The sequence below is a fragment of the Oncorhynchus mykiss genome, chromosome 19 (genome assembly GCF_057628025.1).
Source record: "Oncorhynchus mykiss isolate SJ-2025 chromosome 19, ASM5762802v1, whole genome shotgun sequence".
In the NCBI taxonomy this organism is placed as follows: Eukaryota; Metazoa; Chordata; class Actinopteri; order Salmoniformes; family Salmonidae; genus Oncorhynchus; species Oncorhynchus mykiss.
Genome location: NC_143040.1, coordinates 51,406,775 through 51,415,335, shown reverse-complemented (window position 1 = coordinate 51,415,335; position 8,561 = coordinate 51,406,775).

The following is an 8,561-nucleotide window of genomic DNA, read 5'->3' as shown; positions in this document are numbered from 1 at the left end:
CTGCTTATGGATCTCTTTCTTCCTGTGGTGCTTGGCCAGTAGCCCATTAATAGCTGCTCTCAATGGCTCTGTCCACTAGCAGTGGTCCAGGACATACTCCTGTCTTCATTGGCCCATGGAGAAGCTTTCAGGGGCAGTGGTGGTGTGGCTGGCAGAGGTCTGCGCTGCAGGGGCCGGATCGGCCTTAGCAGGGAGGAGAGCCAGAAAGAAAGTCATGCATGTCCTTCCTCTCCTGAAATAGACAACCAATTACTTTAAGTGACAATAATTATACAGTTGAATTATGTGACAGATATGAAAATATTTTTCAATCTCAGTAATACTGTTGAGGGAGCTAGCACACATCAATTTCACTGCTGTTAACTGAGTATGTGACAAGTAACATTTTGTTTTTATAGAAGGCTGCTGTGCATACAGATGTACCAGAGAGCTCATCTCTTACCTTTGCAATGGCTGCTTCTGTGACAGCATGGGCAGCACCATTGATGCTATATCCATTTTAAAGTAGTCAATTTCTTCTTTGTTTACTTTTATGAGTGTATTGGCAGTTTGTAAGTAAACTGAAAATGTGCATACCACCTACTGTGCTGGAGTTGATATAGTTTGAACAGAAATAAAAAGAAGGTTGCTGATTTACTGCCATCTGCAATTATGGAATGTTTGCTCAGGAGTATATTTTTCATTGTCTGACCCCTCCTGCTGAATTCTGTGATTCTTCCTTAACTCATAGCAAGTCCCACCTAGTTGACTACTTCAAAATGGTGAAAGCCCTCAATGGCACTCCACACTGGGCTACAATCACCTATCCGGACCCGTTTTACTGCCAACGCAGAGCCCCACCGGGCCTTCACGACTGGACTACCGACGTTATCTGTCTTATGGGCTGCTATCTGAATAGATTTATCGGACAATTTTCTTGGGTCACTATAACTATATCTATTTTGCCAATTGGATTGGTCCCCTCTACCACACGGAACCCCACTAATCTACCGACGGAAACGCACGAAGTGCACCAGCCCATCCTGCAGCAAAGCACCCCCACAACATGATGCTGCCACCCCCACGCTTCACGGTTGGTATGGTGTTAATCGGCTTGCAAGCCTCCCCCATTTTTCCTCCAAACATAATGATAGTCATTATGGCCAAACTGGTCTATTTATGTTTCATCAGATCAGAGGACATTTCTCCAAAAAGTACAATCTCCGTCCCCATTTGCAGTTGCCAACTGTAGTCTGGCTTTTTATGGCGGTTTTGGAGCAGTGGCTTCTTCTTTGCTGAGCGGCCTTTCAGGTTATGTCGATATAGGACTCGTTTTACCGTAGTTTTGTACATGTTTTCCTCCAGCATCTTCACAAGGTCCTTTGCTGTTGTTCTGGGATTGATTTGCACTTTTCGCAACAAAGTATGTTCATCTCTAGGAGACAGAATGCGTCTCCTTCGTGAGCGGTATGACGGCTGCGTGGTCCCATGGTGTTTATACTTGCGTACTATTGTTTGACCAGATGAACGTGGTACCTTCAGTCGTTTGGAAATTGCTCCCAAGGATGAACCAGACTTGTGGAGGTCTACAATTATTTTTCTGAGGTCTTGGCTGATTTATTTTGATTTTCCCATGATGTCAAGAAAAGAGGCACAAAGTTTGAAGGTAGGCCTTGAAATACGTCCACAGGTACATCTCCAATTGACTCAAAGATGTCAATTAGCCTATCAGAAGCTTCTAAACCCATGACATCATTTTCTGGAATTTTCCAAGCTGTTTAAATGCACAGTCAACTTAGTGTATGTAAACTTCTGACCCACTGGGTGATGCAGTGAATTATAAGTGAAATAATCTGTCAGTAAACAATTTTTGGAAAAATGACTTGTTCCGGCATGTAGATGTCCTAACCGACTTTCCAAAACTATAGTTTGCTAACAAGAAATATATGGAGTGGTTGAAAAACGAGTTTTAAATGACTCCAACCTAAGTGTATGTTAACTACCGACTTCAACTGTGTTCAAAACAAAATGTCAAAAATGTTCTGTATGTTACTATTTAATGGTCGGAAATTCGTCACTCTTTCATCGATGATTGTGTTTTCAGCTACCAGTAGCTTGTGGGTGCTTTATATGCGCTATTGTCAATTTTGAGTGCATGTCTACTTATATTAAATATATAATTATTAATATACACCTACTGTATGATAGCTAGCAAATGAATTAGCTAACTAACGTTAGCCTGGCTAGCTGGAACTTCTGGAGAAGGAAAATGTTATATTTCTACAATTTCATAAAGATAACCTTAACAAAAACATATTTACAAGACATGGTTGTGCCATCATGTGCATTAGTAGTACAATTTCTAACTTATTTGCATTCGTTTTTACTTACACTTGTATGATGACTTCTCCATTGATGTTGTTTTGAACTTTTCGCAGACTTTTCTTAGCGGATGTACAATCATCGCGAATTGAATTATGGAGAGTTTCAGGCACCGGAGTGAATATTACCTGCACAGACAGCTGTGTGTTATGTGTTAGGCTAGTAGTGGGTTGTGTTGTACTTACCAGTGTTCGCGGGGTTCGACATGCCTATCAACCTGCTATCTGCCAATCACGGGAATGCCTGGAATGTTCTGATGCCGGGCATCCTGGCGGTTGGCGGAGGGGGGGTTGGGCATGGGGATGGAGCATTGGAAGTTAAGACCAGGTTTAGCCTTTGTTCTCTCTCTTACGTCTGGGCTTCACAAGAGAAGGTCACTGTTGGCTTGTGGGTTAGCTTTCATTTATTTGGCGTGGGCTACGGCCAAACAGTAGCCCTACTGTGTAAAGTTGGGTTAATACACCGTCAATTCGTAAAGTCAATCCTCTGTCTGGACAATTGTTCCTTTATGATCTAGTCATGTCATTACATTATTGTACACTCGCAAAGCCGACTAAAAACGAGGGCTGATGGGCTTACATGGCAAACTTCCCTTGCTTGGCTGATAATTTGGACCACTCTCTAAGATGGCGACGGGGATTCCCCCCAAGGGCATAAGGCGAGGGTAAGTGGACGAGGGGATGTCTTTTTAAGAGTTTGGAACACTTTTGGAAATTGTAGAAATATAACATTTTCCTTCTCCAGAAGTTCCAGCTAGCCAGGCTAACGTTAGTTAGCTAATTCATTTGCTAGCTATCATACAGTAGGCGTATGTTAATAATTAGATATTTAATATAAGTAGACATGCTCTCATAATTGACTGTAGTTCAGATGAAGCAACCACAAGCTACCGATGGCTGAAAACACAATCATCGCGGGACAAATTTCCGCCCAAGGGTGGTCCATTTAAAAATAATTCCTTCATCCCTTGCCCTGCAAGTGTATACAAGTCAGACGTCATGATACGTCATCAAAAGTGTCCACTTAATTAGAGGTCTGAGGGGATACGTGTGTCTTTTAAGTGTTTGGACCTTAGCGAACAAGTTCTCACACATAGAAATAAGTTCTCAACCAGTGTGAAATTGCTAGCTAGTTAGCTGTGCTCTCTAATAGTGTTTCAATCGGTGACATCACTCGCTCTGAGATGTTGCAGTAGGTGTTTCTCTTTCTCTTCAAGGGCCGTGGCCTTTTTGGAGCAGTGGGTAATGATGCTTCGAGGGGGACTTGTCTTTGTGTGCAGAGGTTCCCTGGTTCACAACCAGGTTGGGGTGAGGAGTGGGACAGAAGCAATACTGTTACAAAGTCGGATCCCATGTCATACACCTCTCTACCTTTTGCATGCCTCTCCTGGGGAAACTGTTAAATGCCTCAGGAATACTTATGTCTCCTTAATGCTCATTGTCTGTGCAACATGAGACAGCGGAAAGATTATAATCATTTACAATGTATGACATATCTTTTATATTTAGTGGTGCTATTACTACATGATGCCATATGCTATTTCATAGTTTTGATGTCTTCACTATTATTCTACAATGTAGAAAATAGTAAATTAATAAAGAGGAACGTACCATCTAGTAGGTGTGTCCAAACCTTTGACTGGTACTGTATATATATAAAAGTGCCCCTTCAAATGACTGGATTCGGCTAGTTCAGCCACATCCATTGCTGTCAGGTGTATAAAATCGAGCACACAGCCATGCAATCGCAATAGATAAACATTGACAGTAGAACGGTCTTACTGAAGAGCTCAGTGACGTGGCACCATCATCCAGCAAGTCAATTTGTCAAATGTTTGCCCCGGTCAGTGCTGTTATTGTGAAGTGGAAACGTCTAGGACTCTAGGCTCACGTCTAGGCTCAGCCGCATAGTGGTAGCCCACACAAGCTCACAGAACGGGACCGCCGAGTGCTTAAGCTCGTAAAAATGGTCTATCCTCGGTTGCAACACACTACCGAGTTCCAAACTGCTTCTAGAAGCAACGTCAGCACAATAACTGTTCGTCGGGAGCTTCATGAAATGGGTTTCCATGGCCGAGCAGCTGCACACAAGTATATGATCACCAAGCGCAATGCCAAACGTCGGCTGGAGGGTTGTAATGCTCGCCGCTATTGGACTGGAGCAGTGGAAACGCATTCTCTGGAGTGATGAATCACGCTTCACCATCTGGTGCTGAAATGTGTTGGCAATTTGTAGTTACACATACAAGGAGAAACACATTTTTTTTCTACAGCAGAGGAAACAGGCTAAAAATGTAGTTTGCTGATCCTGAAGTGCCAAACTTTGCTTGCACATTTTTTGAGTAACACAACATTTTACAGCCTGTCACTAACTGTCATGAAAATATCTGGTATTAGGTTCCATCTGAACTAGACCAAAGGATTTCTCTTAGTGAAAAACAAACTGCTTTTGTAGAACTATTGTCAATTTTCTATTCCTGTTATACCAATAATATTGTTTGATATGGCAGTGGTCTTTCCTGGTGAGCTGGGTGAGCTCACAAAAACACTATGCCAACAGAGTGTAAATTAATTTCAAAACCATTTAGAGTATTAAGCAACTATGTTTGGACTGTGGCCCGTCGTTGAAGGTTCGGGTCTGTGGCCTGTCGTTGAAGGTTCCGGTCTGTGGCCGGTCGTTGAAGGTTCCGGTCTGTGGCCCGTCGTTGAAGGTTCGGGTCTGTGGCCCGTCGTTGAAGGTTCCGGTCTGTGGCCGGTCGTTGGAGGTTCGGGTTTGTGGCCCGTCGTTGAAGGTTCCGGTCTGTGGCCGGTCGTTGAAGGTTCCGGTCTGTGGCCGGTCGTTGGAGGTTCCGGTCTGTGAACTGTTGCCGGACGCTCTGGACTGGGTACTGTTGCCGGACGCTCTGGACCGGGTACTGTCGCCGGACGCTCTGGACCGGGTACTGTCGCCAGACGCTCTGGACTGGGTACTGTTGCCGGACGCTCTGGACCGGGTACTGTTGCCGGACGCTCTGGACCGGGTACTGTCGACGGACGCTCTGGACCGGGTACTGTCGCCGGACGCTCTGGCTGGAAGCTCTGGACTGGGTACTGTCGCCGGACGCTGTGGACTGCCGGAGCGCACTGTAGGCCTGGTACGTGGTGCCGGCACTGGTGGTACCGGGCTGGGGACACGCACCTCAGGGCGAGTGCGAGGAGCAGGAACAGGGCGTACTGGACTGCCGAAGCGCACTATAGGCCTGGTGCATGGTGCCGGCACTGGTGGTACCGGGCTGGGGACACGCACTTCAGGGCGAGTGCGAGGAGCAGGAACAGGGCGTACTGGACCCTGGAGGCACACTGGAGGCCTGGTGCGTGGTGCCGGAACTGGTGGTACCAGGCTGGTGACACGCACCTCAGGGCGAGTGCGGGGAGGAGGCACAGGATACACTGGACTGTGGAGACGCATTGGAGATCCAGAACATAGAGCTGGCTCAATACGTCCTGGCTGGATGCCCATTCTAGCCCGGCCAATGCGAGGAGCTGGAATAGAGCGCACCGGGCTAGAATAGTGCACTGGAGACACCATGCGCATCTCTGCATAACACGGTGCCTGACCAGTTACACGCTCCCCACGGTAAGCACGAGGAGTTTGCTCAGGTCTCCTACCTGACACAGCCAATCTCCTCGTGTGCCCCTCCCCCAAAAAAATATTGGGGCTGCCTCTCGGGCTTTCGTGCTAGCTGTGTTCCTTCATATTGTCGCTGTTCCTCTGTTCTCCTTGTAGTATCGCCGTTCCGCTTTCGCTGCCTCTAACTCCTCCTTAGGACGGGGCGATACTCCTCCTGCTGTGTCCAGGGTCCGGCTCCATCTAACACCTCCTCCCAGGTCCATTTCCCCATTAAGCGCTGTTCCTCCTTTTCACGCTGCTTGGTCCTGGTTTGGTGGGTTATTCTGTCACGAGGAGACCAATACAGTCACGAGGATATGAATACATTCCTTCTTTAATAAAAGACAACAAGGAACAAACTATACAAAAACAAGAAATCAAACGTGAAGCTACAGTGCCTTGCGAAAGTATTCGGCCCCCTTGAACTTTGCGACCTTTTGCCACATTTCAGGCTTCAAACATAAAGATATAAAACTGTATTTTTTTGTGAAGAATCAACAACAAGTGGGACACAATCATGAAGTGGAACGACATTTATTGGATATTTCAAACTTTTTTAACAAATCAAAAACTGAAAAATTGGGCGTGCAAAATTATTCAGCCCCTTTACTTTCAGTGCAGCAAACTCTCTCCAGAAGTTCAGGGAGGATCTCTGAATGATCCAATGTTGACCTAAATGACTAATGATGATAAATACAATCCACCTGTGTGTAATCAAGTCTCCGTATAAATGCACCTGCACTGTGATAGTCTCAGAGGTCCGTTAAAAGCGCAGAGAGCATCATGAAGAACAAGGAACACACCAGGCAGGTCCGAGATACTGTTGTGAAGAAGTTTAAAGCCGGATTTGGATACAAAAATATTTCCCAAGCTTTAAACATCCCAAGGAGCACTGTGCAAGCGATAATATTGAAATGGAAGAAGTATCAGACCACTGCAAATCTACCAAGACCTGGCCGTCCCTCTAAACTTTCAGCTCATACAAGGAGAAGACTGATCAGAGATGCAGCCAAGAGGCCCATGATCACTCTGGATGAACTGCAGAGATCTACAGCTGAGGTGGGAGACTCTGTTCATAGGACAACAATCAGTCGTATATTGCACAAATCTGGCCTTTATGGAAGAGTGGCAAGAATAAAGCCATTTCTTAAAGATATCCATAAAAAGTGTTGTTTAAAGTTTGCCACAAGCCACCTGAGAGACACACCAAACATGTGGAAGAAGGTGCTCTGGTCAGATGAAACCAAAATTGAACTTTTTGGCAACAATGCAAAACGTTATGTTTGGCGTAAAAGCAACACAGCAACACACAAGTCAAAGTCCAGACCTGAATCCAATCGAGAATCTGTGGAAAGAACTGAAAACTGCTGTTCACAAATGCTCTCCATCCAACCTCACTGAGCTCGAGCTGTTTTGCAAGGAGGAATGGGAAAAAATTTCAGTCTCTTGATGTGCAAAACTGATAGAGACATACCCCAAGCGACTTACAGCTGTAATCGCAGCAAAAGGTGGCGCTACAAAGTATTAACTTAAGGGGGCTGAATAATTTTGCACGCCCAATTTTTCAGTTTTTGATTTGTTAAAAAAGTTGAAATATCCAATAAATGTCGTTCCACTTCATGATTGTGTCCCACTTGTTGTTGATTCTTCACAAAAAAATACAGTTTTATATCTTTATGTTTGAAGCCTGAAATGTGGCAAAAGGTCGCAAAGTTCAAGGGGGCCAAATACTTTCGCAAGGCACTGTATAAACAACTAGTGCTGACATGCAACTACACATAGGCAATAACCCACAAAATACCCAAGGAAAATGGCTACCTAAATATGGTCCCCAATCAGAGACAACGATAAACAACTGTTTCTGATTGGGAAACAATCTTGGCAACCATTGACATATAAACATCTAGATATACAAAAACCCCTAGACAATACAAAAACTACACATACCACCCTCGTCACACTCTGACCTAACCAAAATAATAAAGAAAACAAAGATAACTAAGGTCAGGGTGTGACAATATCTTTCTCTGTCTTATGCACAATATGTGAAGGACTAGTTTTATTAACTAATCAACATAATGCTACTTTTCATCAGCCATCTTGCTCCGGTCAGATTTGAGTGAAAAACATTATGAAAAAATTCGTTAGCCAGCAACCATTGGTGGGTTTTTCACCTCAAATGTTCAATTAAATATCATGATGTCATATATAGTACAAACTTATGCAAGCAGTTATTTCAGTAACAAAACATAAGAATAGGTGCCGGTACTTCAGTAGCTATCATTTATTGCATTTAACAGGAACTACATTTTATGTATTTAATTAGTAGAAGGTGCATTGTAACTACAGTTGAAGTCAGTAATTTACATACACTTATGTTGGAGTCATTAAAACTAGTTTTTTATCCACTCCACAAATTTCTTGTTAACAAACTATAGTTTTGGCAAGTCTACATACACTAAATTGACTGTGCCTTTAAACAGCTTGGAAAATTCCAGAAAATGATGTCATGGGTTTAGAAGCTTCTGATAGGCTAATTGACATAATATGAG